Here is a 22,397-nt window from a genome sequence, read left to right as displayed (position 1 = left end):
AAATTTGCATATTTCTATCAAGCTCTTTTGGTCTCAAAATTAGACTAAACTAAATTCAATTTGTTATGACATTCAAAAGAAGAAGAAGAGTCCGAAAAAGTGGGAGAGAAAGAGACCGTTAGTAGTTATATGCTTTTTGTTTGTGACAGTCAATAAAGAAAACAAAATTAATAGAGGTGGGCAGGGAATTTTAAATTGAATTTTAAGACTGTTTTACAAAAAGATGATAGATCGAACCAAGACCAACAATAGGATCAAGAAGTCTAACTAGGGTAGAGTCAGTACTTTTCGCCACCCTTAAGCTTTCATGGCCTCCTTAGGTGTAAAATTTCTGTCAGACTAAAATGAATTATTGTATAACGATACTTTGAATCAACATCTATCTAAATATCTAGGACACTTTTCGAGAATTTTAGTGAATCTCATTGAAAAATTTGCATTTTAACCAATTGTTGTTGTTTCAGTACTTTTCGCCACTTATTTTAAAATGAGTTTTAAATAATTAAGGGACGTGATAACCCATTAAAATAGTAGAATAGACCATATTATGAGTGTAGAAGTGCCATTTATTATTAAATTCTTTAAATTAGTTGTTTTATCTTAGGTGGCCAAAAAGTGCTTACATGGCGAAAAGGGCTGACTCTACCCTATGTAGTGTAAAGCTCTTATGGCCGTAGAGTTTCGTTATATGAAGCAAGTGTCCCAAATTCGACCAGTCTTTATAGGTCACCCGGATTTTTTTCTAAAATTAATGGGTTTCCAATTGCATTCAGTGGAAGTAGTAATACCAGTAATACCCTAAAAAGTGACCTATAAAGACTGGTCAAATTTGGGACACTTGCATCATACGACGAAACTCTACGGCCATAAGAGCCTTACACTATATAGTTAGACTTCTTGGTCCTATTGTTGGTCTTAGTTCGATCTATCACCTTTTTGTAAAACCGTCTTAAAATTCAATTTAAAATTCCCTGCCCACCTCTAGTAATGCCTAGAAATTTCGCTTGCGAGACACCTACCCCCCCCCCCCCCCCCGGCGAAGTGTCTTTTTTATATGGAGCTGTTTGAAGCCAATTCACAAATTTATCCTAAACTCAGCTTACACTTCTCAGAACAAGAACGCATTTAGACAGAAATATAATATATTTATCCTTCTTTACAAGGACCAGAGTCTTGTACACAAGGTACATCTCAATTTTTACATAAATCGAGTAACGGTCACGAGTGCAGAAAAATTTCCATACGCATCTGTATGTGAAATTAAGAAATTGGCTTCAGCTTTGAAGGCCACTCGCTTGGGACTAGATCTACACAATACGGTGTGTAGACCGATTTAGATTAAAATATTGCTACAATATAATTTCAATAAAATGCGCTGATTATAAAAGTCCTAATTTGAACAAAATTATTATAATAATTTAAATATTTATTTAGTTCCCACTGATTAAATTTTATTTTCATTATCTGAATAATTGTAATGCCTCCCATTAAAACAATTTATTGTACTAATGAAACTGATTAATTATCGATTTTAAACCTATAACCCAACTAATATGTCATCAATTTAAATTTTATATCAACGGTTTGAATATTTTGCATATCAAATATTTAATAACTAGTTAAAACATAATAAGTTTTATTGGTCATATAATTGTTATGTGTTCTAAAGAATACTTATCATCATATATGATACTTATCATCATATCTGTGGTAAAATGGGTAAAATGATCTAGTCTAATGTGTAACCTCAAAATCGACAATAGGATTATCAATGTTGAATAATCAAAAACAGCTTTCAAATTGTTTTAATTAATATTTGTCATCGTGTTTTATCTGTAAAGTATTGAAGTTAGTTTACTTGAATGAAAGAAAATATGCAGTAAAATGCAAGATTAAATTTTTTGTATGTCTTATTGTAAATCTTTAGAACGTTTTTAAAACTGTTTAAATTTATATTCCAACGAGATTATATTTAAAGTGCTGCAAAACCGCAATATAATTAAATTTCTAATTGAATTACTTAGAATCTCATGGTTTTTTGGGGAATCATCTCAAGCACGAGCAAAAACACAGTTTAATTGTTGAATTTAAATTTAACACAGTTGTATAGCATGTGAATTCTATAACACAGACTTATGAAGCACACAAAATTGAGCTTGTATTCCCATTAGTATTTTCTGTTGTGGAAAATGCAAATTATATTTCTACACGTAAAATATCTTAACTGAAAATGTCTCTTTCATTTTCTTCCATCCATCGAATGGTTCTTCCGATACAGATATATACATATATGTACACATATACTGGAAATTTGTCTTGGTTCCAAAACGAGTAAAAGCCGGCGTGTGAGTGAGAAGACAAAATATATCCGGACAAATATCTCTTTCACCGATACATTTGGTGAAAACATAAGAGTTCAACAAAGCTCAGAAAGTTACTCTTCAGAAAGTCAAAAATGGAAGTTGCAATTTATGGATTTGCCGCCAAATATGCTAACAGGATGTCATCTTATTAGGTAAGTTTATAAAGTTGATATGTATTCATTGAAATTGTTTGATATACTTTTCATCATTGTCATGGGGGGGTCTTCAAACTCTCCCGGGTTTTGTGTGAATGTCATGATGGAGGAATTTGTTTGGAGGAAATTGTGCGATTAATTGGGCTGTTTGGAATTGTCATAAATGATTTCGTATATCTCTCTAATTGTTTCACAGTGATTACGAATAAATGAATTATATTTCTCCACTTGAATGGCTTGTCACAAGAAACTCCATAAAACAATAAATTGTTTATTTGGATTTTTTTCCCCATTTCAGCCTCATTTCATATTCCATTCATGTCGCATGGTGTTTTTCTGTGGTCTTTTTCTCACTCAATGGAGTCTATCATTTATTCAGACTTATAAACCCACACAATTAAACCTCAAATGTATATACAAATAGTTTGTAAAATAATGAAATTAAAATTGTGAATTGTTTGTGAAAATATACCATTCAATCGTCCATAGATTCATTACTCATACGCTGGATTATTTATATTAATCATACAGAATAATCCACGAAATTTTATTGCCAATTGGAAGCCACAGAAAGGCGTGTAATAATACATTGAGGTAATGTGACAATTGATCATACTCTCGGTCGTGCGAATACAATCGATTTTAGTTTGTCAAATAAGTTCAAGATACTCGTATGTACAGTAAGATTGAAGACCCCAATAGGGTGAAGTGGTACAAGTTGAACTATAATGGTACAATTTGGACAAGGCTTTTTGTCTTGATAAATTTAGTACTTCATTTTTATTTGTATATTTTTAATGCTTTAGTTTTATAATTTGGTTTCTAGTGCTTAAAAACAAATTTTGTACTGTATTTTATCAAGAAAAAAGCCATGTCCAACTTGTACCGGCGAATTGTCCAACTTGTAACACTAATTCCAAATTATATCACTTTACCCTAGTAAGACTATAAAATTCTAAAACAAACGGAAACAGTAGCTAAAAACGTACACAACTGTTGGGAAATAAATACAGCACTAAAAGTGTGTTTACAGCATAAGAGTCACACTGTATTTACTGTTTAACCCATTCAGTCAATGTACCAGAAATACTTGAGATAGAATGTTCAGATTTTGGGATTAGTTTCCTACAGATTAGTAGATGATTTTTTTGAAAAGAAAAAAATTTTATCTCATATGGGGGCGCGGGGAGCCTCTGTCAAACACTCGTCTTAACGATCACTGAATTTAAATTCTGTGCATTAATTCATTACAAACTCTATTGCTTTAGATAGAGTAACTATCCAAGAACACCAATTGGCAACTAGAATTCAAATCAGGAAAGAGGAAAGTGGCCAATTTTAACAAATCCGACGGGATGTCGTATTTTCCGTCCGCCATTTTGAGCAAAAATTTTGCATGACCTTCCGCAAAGCAAGAAAATAATAACAAAATGTACTTTCATCTCTGTCGGACTATTTTTCTCAAGAAATTGAATAACTGACGTTACTAAAAATCCATTCCCGACAGCAATTCGGATAAAAATTGCCCTGGAATAAATCATTAAAAATCACTCAATTTGCGTATGATGTATAATACAATGGTAAGGAATGGGTTAAAACAGTTTATATGAAAACGACATTATTATGGTTTGAATTTAGTAAATTAGACCTCATATTTATTTAGAGTCATTAAATGCACAAAGATTTTTTAAGTAGAGAAGGATGAGCCGTTGGGACATTTCGTGCAGTAATTACAAGTTGGATGGTCGAAGGAACACCTATTGGCTTACTATCATGATCTATTAGCATTCTTTTGCCCAACGCACAATAACTTTTCTTTGTAAACATGTTTACAAAATTTTCTATGAGAGAGAGCGAGATGACTAGATCTAGATTTCATTCACTCTCACTGAAATATCAAAAACATGTTTACTAACAAAAGTTATTGTGCGTTGGGCATTTCTGTATTTGTTTATGAAAAACACATCATATTATTTCCATTTTATTATTAAACAAATTTCAATATTTTGGCGAAACTGCCAAGAAGTTTTGATTGCCGAGCAGGTGTTCCGTCGACCCTGAAGCTGTCTTCAGACTAGAGGTTTAGCCTAGTTCTCGAAGTTCTCAAAATCATAAATAGCAAGAAATTTTATTTATTTATTTATTTTTTTGAAAACTCTATAGGTTACTTGTCTTTAATTATCCAATCCTAAGTTAATTTTTTTTTTGAAAGCCAAGCCATATGGCTAAGTCTTAGGTTTGAAGCCCGTATAACTCAATCAAAATTTTGTGTATATCTTTAAGGTTACCATAATCCTCAAATTTTAGCGATTTATTGCATTGTAATTCCATATTACCATGGTAAATGTACCCTATTAGGGAAATTTCATGTACTAATGAGGTACTTCCTGTAAAGGAAAATCGTGCTTCAGCAAGGATATATCGTTGGTTACATCGACCGTTGTCGTATCTGCATGTTTTGTGTCAGCATTTCACGCAAGAGGCGACATATGTGTTGTAGCTTACACTAAATGCAGATACAACAACGGTCGATACACCCAACAATATACAAAAATAAAAAAAAAATGTCATAATTTCTCTTCTTATTATTGTATTCTAACTAAATTGAACAAAAACAAAAGATGACCAAGCTTTTCTGAATATTTAAAGATGATTACTCAGCTTTAGATATAGACATATAGATTTAGACATTTATTCATCAGGTACGCTTTAGAAGTACGATTTCGTTGGAATTAAGGACTTTCACTTTAGGTTTTCGGCGTCCACTGCCGTCTTTGTGCTGATAACCAACCTGTTATTCAGAACGTTGGAAAACCTTCGCATGACATATTCTTTGTGACTAAAGTACAAAAGTATTTAAACCACTATGAAGATCTTTTATTTCAATTATTTTCTATATATAATTATAATATTAATATATTTAAAACATCAAAATCGAATTGATGTAAAATTTTTTTGATTTAAAATGAAATCGAATTTTTATTTTTAATAAATTTTGTTTTAAGAAAATAAGACAACCCCCCAATTCCGAGATAAATCTTTAAGTCTTAACTCTTTAAATCGCCCTTTAAAGGCTGATTCGTATTCTCTGATAAAAATCTTTAATTGGAATTTCCGGACAAACGCACAACTTTTTTAAAATTTTATAAAAATTAATTAAATAACCTTCAAAATACTCTAAAATTGCGTAATTACTAAATAAATTAATGTATTTATTAAAGATCACTGTCCTTATTACTTTTTCTGGAATTTAAAATTTTACCCTTCTTGTTTCGGAACAATACGAGTTTTGAAATATCTAAGATTTTGCTTTGAGAATATTTAATAAACATGAACACAGAAAATAGACTCATGAACCGGTTTATACTTCTTTCAACTTGCAAAACCGAAAGCAATACGGTTAAAACCATTTTAGAATTTATTTAAGTCTTTAATGTCTCATAACTGTCATCGAATTCATTTCGGAGTTCTGGAGTTGCTCAATATTAAATGATTGTTTTAGTTTTTAAACGTTTTTAGTGATTTCTTTTCAAACAACAAGTAATACAAAGTTAATTATTTTAAATGATATAGAGAACATTACAGCTTTAGAATCACATACAGATTTTTATCTCATCCCAAGCAATAAGAAAAACGGTTCATGAAATTAAATTGCCTTACTCTTCCCTATTTTCAGTAACCACTTTAATGATACTATATGCCTTCTCATTCCCTTTAAATTAAAGCACTTGGATGGTTATTTGCAGCTGTGACTGAATCAATGATGAAATTCAATCTAATCAATCACTGGGAAGACTTTTCCGCATTAAATTTATTCTTGTTCCATATTCAGATGCGGAGTGAATTTCGAAACATAACTAATGTTTTCTATTAATGCAAAAATTTCATATATGTGGAGCTCAGAGGTAAAATGACACATATCCTATGTCTAAAGCATAGGATATGTGTCATTTTGCCTCTGAGCTCCACATATAGAATATTAAAATCACAATAGAAGTAATATTAAGGGTAGTACAAATCCAGATAAGGGTAGTTTAGGGAACATCATTTATTAATAGTAATATCTTCAATATCATCTTCCATATTTATTCAATACTCCGTCTTTTCGTACAAAGACAGAAATATTTCATAAAATTGTTCGTAAATGTTTGTGAATTTATTCTTGGGACTTACGAAATGCTTTTAAGTCGTATAACCCACTAAAAAGTTCGTAAAAGTTTGTAATTTGTTACAAACATTGTTCGTAGCATGATCACTTAACGGTTTTTTTTGATCTCTTACAAACATCTGTTCGTACATTTCGATTTGTCTGACAAAACTTTACGAAAAATGACAAAATTTTATGAAGTTTTTTGCGTGTTTATGAACATTTACAAACAAATGTTCGTAGAAAAAGAAAAAATGCTCGTAAAGTGAGCATTTTACAAACAATATTTGTGAAAAGTACAAACATTTACGAACTTTTCATTGGGTTATATGATTTACAAACATTTCCTAAGCCTCCAGTAGAAATTCACAAACATTTGCTAAAAATGTTATAAAATATTTCTTTCTGTGTAAGTGAGCCAAAATAAATAAATCTTTTCTAATCAAATTAACAATTTATTATGAAGTCTAGTCTATGTGCTCGAAAACACAATTTTGTTTGAGTGTGTAGCACTATAACACTTTCATGAAAAAATTGTGACTTTTTTCGGACTTCAACAGAATATAAAAGCTCAATAGCATAAATTGTCTTGATCTGAATTCATTTATACTATTAAAGTCCAGCTAGAAGGACTGTGCCAAATATCGGACATGTTGCACAATAAGCATCACACTCCTAAATTTGAAGTGTACTATTAGTTAAACTTTTTTTTAATTAATTTTTTGAGGATAGTCAGGAACCTTAAAAATAGTTAAATATTTTTTCACATTTTTCACAGATTTTGCGTTAATATATTCTAATCAAAATAGGGTCAAGGGAACACCTCTTCGACAGGGAACTCCTATCGGTACTTTAGTCAATATAAGGAAATTTATTTAATGTATCTAATAAAATGTAAGTATTATGACGTTTTCTCATTAGGATAAATGTTCAAATTTTGTATTCCAAATGGTAAGAGTAAGGTGTCAATAGGTCCTGACACGAGTTCTCAAAGAGTGTTATGTGTTCCTTTCACCCTAAATATTTACGTGAAAAACAATTTTTAATAAATACTCGAAGAATATTCTATAATTTTAATCAATTTAGTTGCAGTGTCCGATGTTTCATTCAAAGTGTTTCTATATTGAAAGCTGTCTGAAAAGATGTCCTATGCCCCTAGGGGAAAGTGCTCTCCCTTCGAACGTTCATGCCTTCGAATAATACAAATTTCTTTTGTTTTTCGTAAGAGATTTACACAAAATTATCACGGAATTATCATCAATTGATGATAAACCAACTAATATTTAATAGAAATGTGTAAGACTCTTGGGAAAACTAAAAGAAAATTCACATTATTCGAAGGCATGAACGTTCTGAGGGAGAGTACTTTCCCCTATATTAATTTTTTTTACAATCTCTTGGCTAAATAGTCATTTTTTGATCCTATATTTTTTGTTGTTGCTCTATTTGCATATTTGTTAGCCGACCACGTTACATAAAATATTTATGAGAAACAGCAAGTAATTTTTGTTTTGTAAACATGTAACAGGGAAGCAAAAATGGTCGAAATCTATCTCTATATAGTCATAAGCAGATTCCACAATATGTTTACAAAACAAAAGTAATATTATGTTTGCGATTATTAAAAAAATAACTTTTTTTTATATATTCTGCAGATAAATTGCAAATTGATGATTTGGAATTTAGTAGAGTGTAAAATGGCTGTGTCAAAGTCAATGTTATACAATTTGCATATTATACATTTTTTCTTTGTTAATTTGATGTCATCATCGCTGTTTTGTTCTATCTAATAAACCTTTCAATGTCAAGCATTAACAATCAGTATTTAAAATTAGTTTATTTGCTAATTGTTTTATGAGAAAATGACTTTACTAAATCTAGTAAAAAAGTTTTTCACGAGGGATCTTTTGTCTCATTGTAAAAAATTTCTCAACTTTTACATACCTCTCTAGAGAGAGAGGAAGCAACACCATTAGCGAACAATTATGCCACCCTAAGGAGATAAAGATAAGTGTTTATCCAGTTAAAAAAAAATGTAATGTACATGACCGTCAAAAGGAGATTAAAACGTGATTGAATGCAAGTTTTTGGGTAAGGATATAAAACCCTGTTTTTATGCTCATCTCCAGCAAGAAAAAGTTGTAGATGCTGAAGATGCTTTCATTGAAGTAACTAACATCCCAGAGAGTGCCTCATTGAGTGGGTTTCCTTCCACATGCGGAATTCGCTTCACCAGAATCATTCCCCCGCTTTTTAACCCATAAGACCCACTCCCTGTTCTTGTTTTTTATCCCTGTGTAAAAATTGTCACATTAAACTGAGCTGTACAAAATACAGGGGAGTGTAGATGAGGAGCAGACGAGTGGAGTGTCATCACCATTGGAATTCCCAGGGATCGTCCTCTCAATGCTCTCTTCTACCCAACATCTAAGCACTTTCTGTAGCCTTTTTCGATCGTTGGCATTTCTTTTTGCCCCTCTCCTCACCACGTCCATCCGCATCCATTTTCCCAAATATATCCAGAAATATCTCATTCTGGTGTGATGTGAAAAGCTTGTCGAAATTTTCAATGGATCTCTCATACATATTGTCGATGGAATCGTTCAATTTAAATTCACACTCACATACAAAACTAACATGGTGCTGATGGAGAATCCTCCATGGAAACTTTGAAAGTTTTCACCTCAGGAGCGGTACAATGGTGAAAAGTGGGCAAAGGATGTTTCCGTAAGGAGAGGTATGAGGGTTGAGTTGAGAGTGAAGATTGGAAAAATTGTGTGAAGAAGGTGAATTTGTCTATTAGATTTTCTATCTGACGATGAGATGTTGGAAGGGCAAAAAAAGTTCATAAATATCCCATTTCTCTCTAGACTCGTCTCTCTACTTTTTTTTCCTTCTTATTGTATTTGCTGTGTGCGGTTTATTTTAAATCTATACGTGGCGCATTCTTCTGCTACCCACCTACACACCCAATTTTTTGCTCTTTCTCTTATTACCAACTATAGTGGTAAACATGGATTATCTTGTGGCAGCTGAGATTCTTGTGAATGAAGCCTTGAACGTGGAGCAAAACTGATCACGGCAGAGTTAAATTGTCCGAATATTATAACTTATTCCTCAGACACAAATTTTATTAATTCATTTATTCATTTATTTTCAACCACTTATCCCTACCGGCGTCATAGGCATAGGATACCTAGGTTAGCAACCTACACCTATTGATCCTTCGCCACTTCATGAAAATGTACGCTGTCGATCTTGAGGGTGTCCAAGACAAAATCCTGAATTTGATTCAATCACCTTGTTCTAGGTCTGCCCCAATGTCGAGGTTCTTTTCATAAAAGAAGAAAAAGAAAAGTACAAAAGAGTTGGAAAGGCACATGCAAAACGTTTGACAAAGAAAGAAATGAGAATATTGATTTCATGATATTTTCTTGACCTAAGAGTGTACCGGAGTCTTACAATTTAATTTTCAAGTATTTAAATTTGCAAAACACTTAAATTTCAATCACACCGAGGTTACCGGAATAGAATTTCTTTATAATAAATTTATATAAACTTATAAATTGATCACTGGCTTGTCTATTTTTAATGATTTTTTTGGATAAAGAAGACCTTCAGAAGAAAAACAAGTTTCTGATAGATCTTTTAGATCAGAAAAATTTCATGAAATCAAAATTTTTATACGGATTTTCCTGTACTGCACAAGTATGTCTCGCCCTTTTCGACTCAGATCTAAATTTTTTTGTGTTCGCACTAGGGTGAAAGGAACACCTGTTGACACTTTAAGAACTCCATGACAGAACCTATTCACATCTTACTCTGTACCATTTGGAATACAAAATTTGAACAAATATCCTTATTAATGAAAAAATGTCATATTACTTAAATTTTATTAGAGACAATTGATAAATTTCCACATTTTGACAAAAGTGTCAGGGGTTCCCTGTCGAAAAGGTGTTCCTTCGACCCTATGAACGGGTCGCTGCGAGTTAAACCAATCTGTCGAATATGCATTCCTTATTAAATTACCCGGTTTTTGCTTTGAGCGTGTCAAATGCAATACGTGTGTAAATTAAAAGGTATAGTAATTTCGATTTAATAAAATTAGAGTGTAATAGAGGCATTAACATCGAAGATGTTGTATGATTTAAATTGATTAACTATGGCTCGGGCTACAAACTAGATTGAAGAGGAGTGTGGCTTATTGTTTAAATTCAAAATACATACTAAAATTTTATTGAAATTTTAAATAAGAATCGCAGGCCTTTTGGAATTAAAAATCGAAGTTATATTTTTCGATTTTAGTGCTGTAACCGCAGGATGCACGAACTTGTGATATTTTTAATTTTTTATGTAAATAAATTTTGAAAATTAAAATCGATTCGTGTGATTGGGGTACCAATCGGACGCGTCCCAGGTGGCGGATACGGAATGACTGTAGTTGGTTCTAGCACTGGTTATAGTTTGTTTGGAAATAGTTACAGGCACGTATCGTCATCTTTGCGTCTAAAAGAAGTCCTTAGTGAATATTAAACCGCAGACCACTCCAAAACCCGTATGTTCTGGATAAGGTGACCTCTGACCTCACAATAAAGAGCCTTGAATGACGGAAGAATTGTACCGGAAACGACCTACGTGAGACAACCCATCAAGTACCAAAGGCTAACCGATTTCAGTTAAGCTGAAAACATGTACTTTCAGTTAAATTCCGCTAACCCTAAAACGACACTCGCGAGGCAGTGCCATTTCCATATATTTGGTTAGCAGTTTTTTTTGTTCGATAATTGATCACCGGTAAGCATATTTTTGTTGATCGACTTAGCAAAAATATGCTGAAAACGGTGCTTTTTCATCTAATTGTGCTCGCTGGGAATGAACAAGCTGTTGCTTCAACTTTTGTTCCTGGGGTCAGACGGTACCAGAGCAACGGAAGAGGCACTGGAATAACATCAGGTTTAGTTAGCATACCACGACGACAAAACATTTTCCTGAAGTGGAGGAGGATCCACAGATGTTGGCTGGTAACCTTGATATCAATACCCGTGACCCAAATAGGGATAAGTGGTTGAAACTGATGATGATGATGAAATTAAAACTAAAAGAAAGGCATTTGATTTATTTTTTGATGAAAAGGTGGACTTGGCCTGTAAATTTTAGTTCTAATGATGTCATATATCAGTTTTGTTGTTAAGAAAACAAATTTTACAGGTATTACAAAAAAGAGAAGCTGGATGGGTCTTACATTACTTACTCCTGGCATACGGTCGATTTATAGCAATTGTCGAAAATTTCAAAGTGATATCCTGTACCGTTTTCTCTGTCGAAGCCGTTGTACGATATTCGTATTAGTGATTTAGGTGTGTCAAAAAGTAGTTTACATAAAGTTCAAGTCCAATCGATTCAGATGGAGTTTCACTTTAGAGCACATAAACTGAGATTGTAAGAAATTTCAGTTAAAACTTCTCAAAGTAAATCCATAATCCATACGGTTCGTTTGTCGAGACATTCTGAAAGACGGGAGGGAAACATATGAGAACTGTGGTGCGTTTTATAAGACGAAATCGCTCGAAGGGGAACAATTGTGTGACTGTTTGTATGATTTTGAGTGTAAGACCTGGGTAATATGGGAGAGGGTAGGGGTGCGACAGGTATGATGGAAATATGGGTGTAATGAAGGAGAAACACAGAAGAAATTCCATAGCGCACAAGAGAGATTTTCTCTGCATATATGAGTGGCATACAAATTAGTTTCATTTGCATATGCATCACGCACACAGAACATATTCTTTCAATATGTGTCTCTTTTAGCACCACTGAATAACTCACTCACCTGAAAATGTCTTCATAAGTGAACTTCTTCACCTTATTCTATTGGCTTTTTCATGACATGTTTTCCTTATCTCCACATAGACATTCCCTCTTCCGAGGATGACATCTTTCAGAATGACAAAAAAAAAAAAGACTTGACTTTAGCACAAGATTCACGGAAATTGAAAAATTCCTCTTGTCTCTTACATTTGTTTCACAACAAACAAATGAAAAAGAACCATTTTATCGCCAAAACTCGCTAAGACGTTAGCCCGAGAGCATTAATACTGTGATCCATTGTTTTGAATCACCCATTTTTTGCATCTGTGGCTTTTATGTCTTGATTGATAGGTAATTTTTAGGTCTATTTTATCTTATGTATATATGTAATGACTATGTATTTTTTCCACCCTTATTTTGGCTTGGTAGTTACTAAGAATAGAGTGAGTTCTTATATACAAAACTTGGTTCGTCAGCATTGTTTCTATAATATTAAAATCGTTAAAGTTCTCCCAGAGAACCGTTTGTGCCGGGAGAGAGTCGTACACATTAATACAAAAACTCTGTCATAACACAAAGGTCTATAATAACTGAATTGCTTTACTTATAGTTTTGGGGATAAACTTAAGGTTAGGTCACCTTAATAATTCAGGAATTATGGAATATTCAATAGTTTTATGAGGTACAGAGGCTAAGTTTAACAATTCAAATTAAATCTCTACTTCCGTTATTTAATCCGATTTATCAAAGTAATTACATATCCTTATATATTCACAAAAAGTATTTATCTATCATAAGTTTTTTGATTTAAAAATTATACACAAGAAATGCTTTACTGACTAATGTAAATCCAATCTCCGCAATAGATTATGAATTTAGATTACCTTTACTTAGGAACATTTCATTATTAATAATGATAATGCAGCAGAATACCCTACAGAAGATGCTTCTCGTAAGCAAGATTTCAAGACATTCATTTTTATTTTATATTAAGGATGCAATTATTAGTCTTTTCCTATACCATGTGGAATGAAGTATATTGAATCTGACTATACATTATATACGATTTAGAAAATATTTAGTGACTTAAAGAGGATAGGGACTCATGACAGTGGACAATGTAAAGCAAAGGCCTTATTGTTTAATCCTTTGAGGATGAGTAGCTCACCAGTAATGGCTAAAAATCATTTTTCTGACCAAAGGAAGACATAACCTTATGGTTGAAGGATTATTTTAGACACCGATGACCTAATTATCCTTAGAGGATTGACCTATTTCATGTAGATTAGAGCTGAGATTTTTTTGAGCACCAACAACGTATTCACATTTCTAACTTTACTGTTTTTTTTATTATTTGATGTTAAATATTTTATTTCCTGCAAACAATAACTAAAATTCAAATTTTATCAGAAATAAAAGCTGAAAATTGTGTTCAGGACAATTTTCAGATGCTATTGTTTTTTTTTTATATTATCAATAAAAGTTTTTATATTTTTCATATTTTTTAATATATTTTAATGTATGGTAAAATACAGCATTGCTCGCAAGTTACAGTTTTTTGCCTTGGATATTTCGTATGACCCAACAATTTTATGATCGGTTTGTGTTTTATTTCTCTCTCAACAAAAAGCATTAAATTTGTACGCTATAAAAGTTATAGTTCTATGACAACAATCGATGATCTATTATTTAAATGTATTGAATATTATACTCTGCAGGCTTACAATGGCTTTGTTTAATTGCATATAGCTCAATTTTATGTATCTGAATAAATACTGGAACGTATTCCAATTAAAAAAAAAGAAAATCTTAATGATTTATTGAATGAAAATTAATTTCATACCTTCTAGATTTTTTAGGTTTAGGGCAGAATCGCATTGATAGTAAAATGCTCACCGTTCACCGTCAAAACCTCACCGTATTTCATTAATTTACGCATATTCATTGCAATTCTTACTCATATTCTCAATTAGCGTGTTATGCCAGTTTCACACTGGAGGTTTAGCCCAGTTCCCGAAGGTCTCAAAAATCTAAATAACAAGCGATATTATTGATTTTTCAAAATCTATTGGATCATTTGCCCTTAATATCCAATTCTAAACAATAATTTCCTAAAAAATCGTGCATGATAAGGAATTAGAGAAGTTAAGCCAGATAACTAAGCCTTACGTCTGAAGCCCGTATTACCTTATCTCATACTCGGTGGTACTAGGTGAAAATAATATAGGAAAATCGAAGAAATAAAACGTAAATGCGATAAACGGTGAGCAAAAAAAAAACTGTACAAAAAACTGTAGGAAAAAAACCCTACAGTTTTTTTGCTCACCGTTTATCGTATTCTCGTTTTATTTCTTCAATTTTCTTATATTATTTTCACATAGTGCCTCCGAGTATGAGGCAAGGTAATACGGTAATCGAGAATTTGCGTAAAAATCGCAATGAGAATGCGTAAGGTAAAGTACCCTAACCCGACCGGGTTTCTCGATTCGATCGGTGAGTAAATTTTTGAATGTTTAATGGTCAATTTCGTCAATTTTTATAAATTTGTCACTGGTTCGTGTTATTCATGGAATGATAGACCTATTAATGTTAGATCATACGCAAAATATTATAGCAAATATAAATAAATTGAATAAATAAATCTACCGGTCGAGGCGAGGAACCGGTCGAGCGAGGGCATTTTACCTTAAATCAACGAAATACGGTGCGCAATTTACTGTCAATGTGATTCTGCCCTTAATCGGTACGACACGACAATAAGGTTTGCTATCATTCTAATTTTATTCTCAAAGAGACATATTAATGGTGCTATTCCAATGAAAAATGATTCTGTTTCTTCTTAGATCTATACTGTTCTAAAGTGCTTCTGCATAATCAACTTTTTTTTGTTGTATTTTTTAGTTACTGTCATGACTCTTTGGTTGTTTTAGAATACGGCAAGGACTAGGAAAAATAGTCGAGACAGGAACCAACACAAAGAGAAGTCGATAATGCAGAAACACTTGAGAACAGTAAAGTGCTAAAAAAACATGTGTAATTTTCATTGGAATAGCACCATTACTGAACATTATGTATAATTTAAATGTCCCAACTGTCTCCATTGGTTCCCTTACGTTAATTTCGAGCACACAGATAAAGTTTTAAGCCTTTGCTGAGTAGTGCTATGTCCGAAGACACCCATAATAATGTCACTTGAATGTGAGAATATGAGAATTTTTCGACGGTATTTCTTATGCTATCTTACAACGGTATCTCGGAAGAAAGACAAAAAAAATATGACAATGACTTCATATATGACGAAGTTACATTATATATTCTACCATATAAATTGGAATTCTTACATGCAAGACATTTCAGAAAAGTTTTGTGTAAAACTCAATTGAGAGTTTGTGATGGAAAATAAAATTCAAATTTTGCAGTTTAGATATAGGGAAAACAGCCAAAAGATGAATATATATAGCATAAAATCTCTGTTAACTTTATCATTTGCGTCTCTTGTGGAAACTTTTGCATCAAGTTTTCTTCTTGATGCATTACATACATAATTGTGGAATGTTGTGCATCCTAAAGAAGTACTAAACCAGGGTGGAAACCATTCTTGGAACTGACTTGTGCCGACTAACAAATTGAAAGAGAGACCCTAAATGGTGTTTATAGAGAAAATAATGCAATATGGGGGTATATAAAATTTCACTTGTATAGTTAGTAAAGGCAAATAGAGTCGGAGAAATGTGTAAAAAGAGTGAAAGAAAACAAACTTATGAGTTTTATGTTTTGTCAAGTTTTATAATTCGACATTTTTGAGTACTTTGAACTTTTACGTGTCTACAGATTGCGGTATGTGCCGATCGGCAAAGCAAAAAGCTCACCACGACGGCAGAGACATTAAAATTTAATTTGCCAATCCAAAAATTGTGTGTGACGGTGAATGTCGCTAAAAATGTTGGAATTTTAAACTGCAGGCAGTATATAATATATGCATATTATGTATATGAGCAAATCATTACAATCCCAACATCTGTGGTCCTAGGTGAAATCTGCCTTTCGTCTGATCAGGCCGAAACTTTTGTTGATACATTTTGCTCCGCTCTTTTAAATCTTAAATATAATGTGATATGGGCTAAAGAATCCTTTTTGTAGCGATCCTCCTGTTAACCCGTTCGTCTCTATACAATAACTTTTAGAGAGAGATCTTACGGTTTGTGGAATACTAGGGCACCAATTTGAACCAAGATATAGGACATTCAAAAATTACTCATGAATTGAGCATAATATTTCAAATAATTGTCAATAATTTATTTTAAATGCGTTAAGGTCTCGTGAATACTATAACCCTTCAGAACATTAATTTAAGCTTGTTGCGACCACCACCGTTAAGGGAGCTGAATTAGAGATAATTGTTTTTAGACATTTTTATGTCGTGTATCTTAAAGTCATTATTTTCGAATTCGATGAAATTTAATGCTGTTTTAGTTGAGACTGAAACTTTGCAGAGATAAGTAATACTGGTTTCAAACTGGAGGTATAGCCCACACTGAGAAAAAAAGAGGGTGCGATTAACTTTTTTTCCTCATAACTTTAACACTTTTTAGGTGTAAAAATATATCAACATTTTTTAATGTTAATTTTACACCTTTTGAAGGTGAAATCAACATGAAAAAAGGTAACTTTAACCCTCAATACATCTAAAAAGGGTAATATTTATACCGATTTCGGATCAATCCTGCAGGGTAAAGTTAACATTTCCGGAATGTTATTTTAACATTTTCGGATTTCTCTCAGTGCAGTTCCTTGGTGGATTTAAATCTTTTTTGCCTAATAAGAAAGTAAAGATGTTAAGCCATATGGCTAAACTTTAGGTCTTAAGACCGTATAACACTTCTATTTTATCCTAACACAATCCAAGCTATCACAGGTATTCTACACAAACTTTCGATGAGCTTTTTTCCTTCAGTTGGTTTTCTTTATTTAAACTTTAAATTAGATGAATCAGCGATAATGCTTTTGAGTGGTATATTTCGGACCGGCCATTACCGTTTTCAGCTTTCAAATTTCAAATTTATTATTAACTTCCCAAATTATTATTTTTTCTTTGTTGAAATTAATATAATATTTATATTTTTTATTTTATTCTTACCGGAAATTATTGAAAAGGCATAATTTCTTATATAAAATAGCAAAAAATATAAAGAAGTAAAAATGATACATTCCAGAGCGTTGTGGATATCTCGGATCAAAGAAAAGTGGGTATTTCGGAACTAGGCGTATTCGCACACATGATCCAACACTTGGATTATTGGATGCCACTGATTTAAATTGGAAAGTCCAGTCCCGAAATTCACTGGATACTTTCCGGTCAGCTGGATGAAAATCGTACTTTTTGACGCAATTAATTCCATCCAATTCTATCACTGTTTTTATTATTTTTCTTAGATTACTGATCGTCGAATAAAAATTCTAAACTGAGTTATTTTATAAAAATTACGTTTCAATTTTAATGATAAAATAGTTTAGATCGTAAAAGAAAATTAGCATTTTTAGCTTAGATTTTTTATAATCTCTTTGTGTTGACATCGGCATAAATTGACGACAGTGAAGATTTTGTGAAAAGTGGAATGTTACACCGTCAATTTTTGCGCGTACTTTATATTCTAAATTAAATTAAATATTCTTAAATAAAATTTCGAAGGTTTAATGTTAATGTGGTTTTTAAAGAGCTAAATAAGTCACAAAGACTTAAAAGTAAAAAGAAAACAAATATTTTTATGATGTTAAACGACATATTTTTGATGCGTTCTGAAACACCTCACATTATACGGGTTTCAGACCCGAGGCTTAGCCAAATGGCTTAAATCTTCTAATTTCTTATCAGGCAAGACTTTTAGAAAATTCATGCATAGGATTGGATATTAAGAGAAAATTATCCATTAGATTTTGAAAAACTTAACAAAATTGTTTGTTATTTAGATTTTTGAGATCTTCAGGAACTGGGCTAAACCTCCAGTCTGAAGCCGGTGTTAGGTTCTGAAATGTGCCTTGTTCCGAAATGTACTACACTACTTAATTTGATTTTCTTGTGCTCGAATCTTGCGACTTTTAAACATTGCCGTATACAGATGAAAAGGGACCACTCGATCTTCGATGACTATTCGATAATAGGCTATTCTAGCTTCATCTATGACTGAATAATGGAAATTGCATTCTGCAATTTTGTCTATGGATTTAAGCTGAAAAATGTGTTTGCATTCCCAGCTTGGATAAACCCTTATTCATAAATCGAATGAGTTTTATATCCTTCCGAAATTGCCCTAAAAGAATCTCTCCTACCGAAAGCTTATCTAGACTTATCACTAGATTTTCGTATGTATGTAATGTGAGTGATATGGGCACGTCATTGTGATTGTGATGCTATTAAATTTCTGCAACTTCGCTCATTACCATTCTAAATGAAGATAGACGTTGAAGCTGGTGGTTTAATTGAAATAATTAATTTCTGCAGCTCTGATTCGGACACTCTGTGACATGAATGCACTGAGTATCTTTCACTCTGGCTTATTTTGAGTCACACGTATATATATATTGCAATTGAAATCCCTTGTAAAATTAGCACTTTTAATTATGGACACAGTTCCAAGCGTGGAAGATACTCCATTGAATATTTAAAATGTTGAATGCAATTACTGTATATGACTTTTGCCGTACAAATTCTCAATTAATCATCACTGATGGTGGCAACACTAATGGACACACAATTGAAAATGCCACGCTTAATTTGGATTTAATGCTAACAATTAGAAACGCAAGTAGTATATTTTGCTCAATATTTGCCACTGAAACACACGACCGATTGTATCGGATTTTGCCAGATGATCCAACGAAAAGAGACGCACTTCCGGAAGCATCCAGCATGGTTTTCAAAGCGCGAAATGAAACACTTGTGGATATACAGGAAGAAACTTTTCTAGCCACCGATCAATCAAATATATACATTATTTACACATGTGCGCCAGAGTGATTGGAAACCTTGTGGCTCATGAATCTCAGTCTTCCTCACTTGGTGTACATCTATGCCAAGAACACATGATAAGCAGCAATTTGTCACGGCAGATCGGATGTTTTCCTTAGCACAATTGGAAGTACAGAGAATTTCGTTGAGTAAATTTGCTCACTGACAAAATGTTATCCTCCGGAAATTTGTTTTCTAAATTTGTTCAGTTCCACTGAATTTCTTTCTAATTGGAAAATTCTGCACATCTTTGATGGTATACATAAAAGATATAAGATATTAAGAAAAACATCATTTTTAAAATCTCTTAAAATGTGTCAAAAAAAATCCAGCAAAACGTTAGGCATGTTATTATCGGATATTGCAATAAGTATCCATCAATCTTCCATCACTACGGGTGGTGGCAAAGCATCTCATCTTGATTTTATAAGACTAATGTTATAAGTTCCGCATTTTTTTATTATTAAAGTTATTTCTTGTAATTCAAATTGCAGAAAGTAGAATCGTGATCATGAATAAGGTAAAGTGGGGTAATTTGGAATGATGTCTAATTTGTAACTGTGAGACTTCCTAATAGTTGTAGATGGAAAAAGGAAAAAAAAACAAAGAAGTACTCTCGAATGTAAAGCCTTACTTTTTCGCAATTTTCTTTTTTTCTTTTTGTCCATCTGAAACACTAAGAAAATCTCAAAATTCCAAAACAGACATGATTTTAATTACCCCATCTTACCCTAAGTATTAAAGTTTTCGAAAAGCTTTTTCTTTCATTTAGTTATTTGTATATCCGGTATGTAAATAATATGAACCGATTAAAATATCATCTAAGAAGTTGCAAATAAGCGTATGAGCAATAGAAATGAATTTCGATCCTAAAGTATTATCAATTCATACTCGTTGTATGACCGGTCTTTAACCGTTTGTAACTCATTCCGACTTATCAGGGATTTCAAAACCTTTCCTATAAACACAAAGTTGCTCCAATAAGTTCTGAAATATGCTCTTTAGAATATTTTTAACATTTTATTAAAAGAAACTGTTATTGTGAATGGTTTAGGATTTTTTTGTATGAATGAAATGTCCGAAAAGAAACGTCTAAATCATATCCAAAAATTAGATTAGAAACACTATGTGTTTTCAAGGTAGGCCCAAAGATATTGTTCTGGAGAGAAACAGGAAAGATTAGGGGAAAATGAAGATGCTAATCTTAACCATCCTTGATAAGATTTATGAGCAGAGATCAACTGAAAACCACAATTTGGTGTCTCTAACCGTTTGCCCTTGAGGTCTAGTAATAACTCGATGGATAAGCGTACAAGCAGATCTATTACATTTCTCGGAAATTTTCTGATTCGCTAAATACCTTAAAGCAATAGATCCCAAAGTGTAGATGGTGAAAATTTCAAGATCTTACCAAACACAAGCGATTATAGTAGGGTAAGGGATCATAATTTTGACCAGTCTGCTTATAAGCATCGATATTCCATGTTTGAAGTGCGATATTTTCAATACTAATTGCCTTTTTTTGTTACTCTCTTTTGAGAAGGGTTGTTTAGAAACTTTGCAAGATATTTATCGTCTTATTTTTACTCAAATTAGTTTTATTAAGTTTAAAAATGATTTGATATGTGGAGGTGAATTTGACTCTTATTTTGGACAACTTGGTTATTAATTTGGACAACTTGGCTTTAAAATTGGACAGCTAATCCGCCTCAACGGGATGCCCATTGTTCTTCATTTCATAAACTAATCTTACCAAGTCCTCTTCCTGTTCATGTAAGGGAAACGTAGAATGTCACAAGAAGCCAGGAAACTTTCCATATCATTCATTAAAGTGAGTTGACTTCGGTACTCCAAGTACGTGCGGATTCGCTCATTTCCTGACCTTTCCGGGAGCCTTTCAAGGCATTTCTCGCTACATCTTTTTCATAGAGATGATGCTCCTTTGTTTCTCCAGGCATTTGTCCAACCTACTCATCACAAAAGCTAAAACTTCACGAAATTTCGTGAGAAAAACACCTGTCCAAAATAAGGAGTATCACCTCACTGGTATATGTCTTAAAAAATTAACCATTTTTCACACGAAAAATCTAATTCACAAGGCAAATCTCACTTCAGGTCAAATTTACAAATCACCATTAACGTGAATCAACACAATATTCAATGAATATTCAATAATATCACTTAATAAAAGCGAAGAAACATTGTTAGTACTTCATCACAGCTAAATAAGAGTAAAGTAAACACAAAGCTCTGTCATATTTCTCGTAAGCAATTGCTCACACTGAATTTTCAACAAAGCAATTTTAACTCGAATTATATTCAAAATTTAACGTTTTTAGTGTTAAAATCTTCCAAAAAGAACAAATATTTAGATGGAATTCATTATTCATCAAATATTGGAATAATAATCCATCATTTTAATCAATTTATTTTTAGTGTCCAATTTTATCCTCAAAATGTCCAAAATAAGAAACTGGACAAAATTATGAGCCTTTCCCCTAATGGTGTTTTAATGGAATTTGAGCAATAATAAAAAACATTCGAAACGGCGTACAAGAATAAATAGTTATGAAAAGGATGAGCAACTTTCTCAATGAATATGTTATTGTAAATTTCATTGAAAACGGAATAGAAAGACATAACAAAACAATTTCCATTTTAGTTATGATTCTTAATTTGTTGTGGTTTTAAGAAGAAAAAAAGCAACACTGCTCACAATACTCTTATGCTAAAGAATCGCTACAAAAGTGATGACAGACGGAGTCTAAATTTAAGTGGCTTCACATAAGTTGGGTCATTATTGATGCTATTCTGTGGGTGCGACTTGGAGTGTGGGAGAGAATATTGCGAAATCCTTCCTGTTGCTGATGGTGCGTCGTACATTTCTGCAACCAGCGCGAAACTGTGAGATTGAT

General features: G+C 32.5%; 1 protein-coding gene across 1 annotated transcript in view; it reads left to right on the top strand.

Annotated features, from left to right (window-relative positions):
* The window catches only part of LOC129810439 (uncharacterized), a 171,144-nt gene that overhangs the window by 12,485 nt on the left and 136,262 nt on the right, over positions 1–22,397 (top strand). Inside the window, exon 2 of the mRNA XM_055860926.1 lies at positions 2,279–2,515. The gene's annotated coding sequence lies outside the window, so the exon portion shown is untranslated. The remainder of the gene's footprint in view (positions 1–2,278; positions 2,516–22,397) is intronic.

Source organism: Phlebotomus papatasi, chromosome 1, assembly GCF_024763615.1.
Source record: "Phlebotomus papatasi isolate M1 chromosome 1, Ppap_2.1, whole genome shotgun sequence".
Classification (NCBI taxonomy): Eukaryota; Metazoa; Arthropoda; class Insecta; order Diptera; family Psychodidae; genus Phlebotomus; species Phlebotomus papatasi.
Note: the sequence above shows the minus strand (reverse complement) of the source record. Positions and strands in the feature narration are given on the sequence as shown.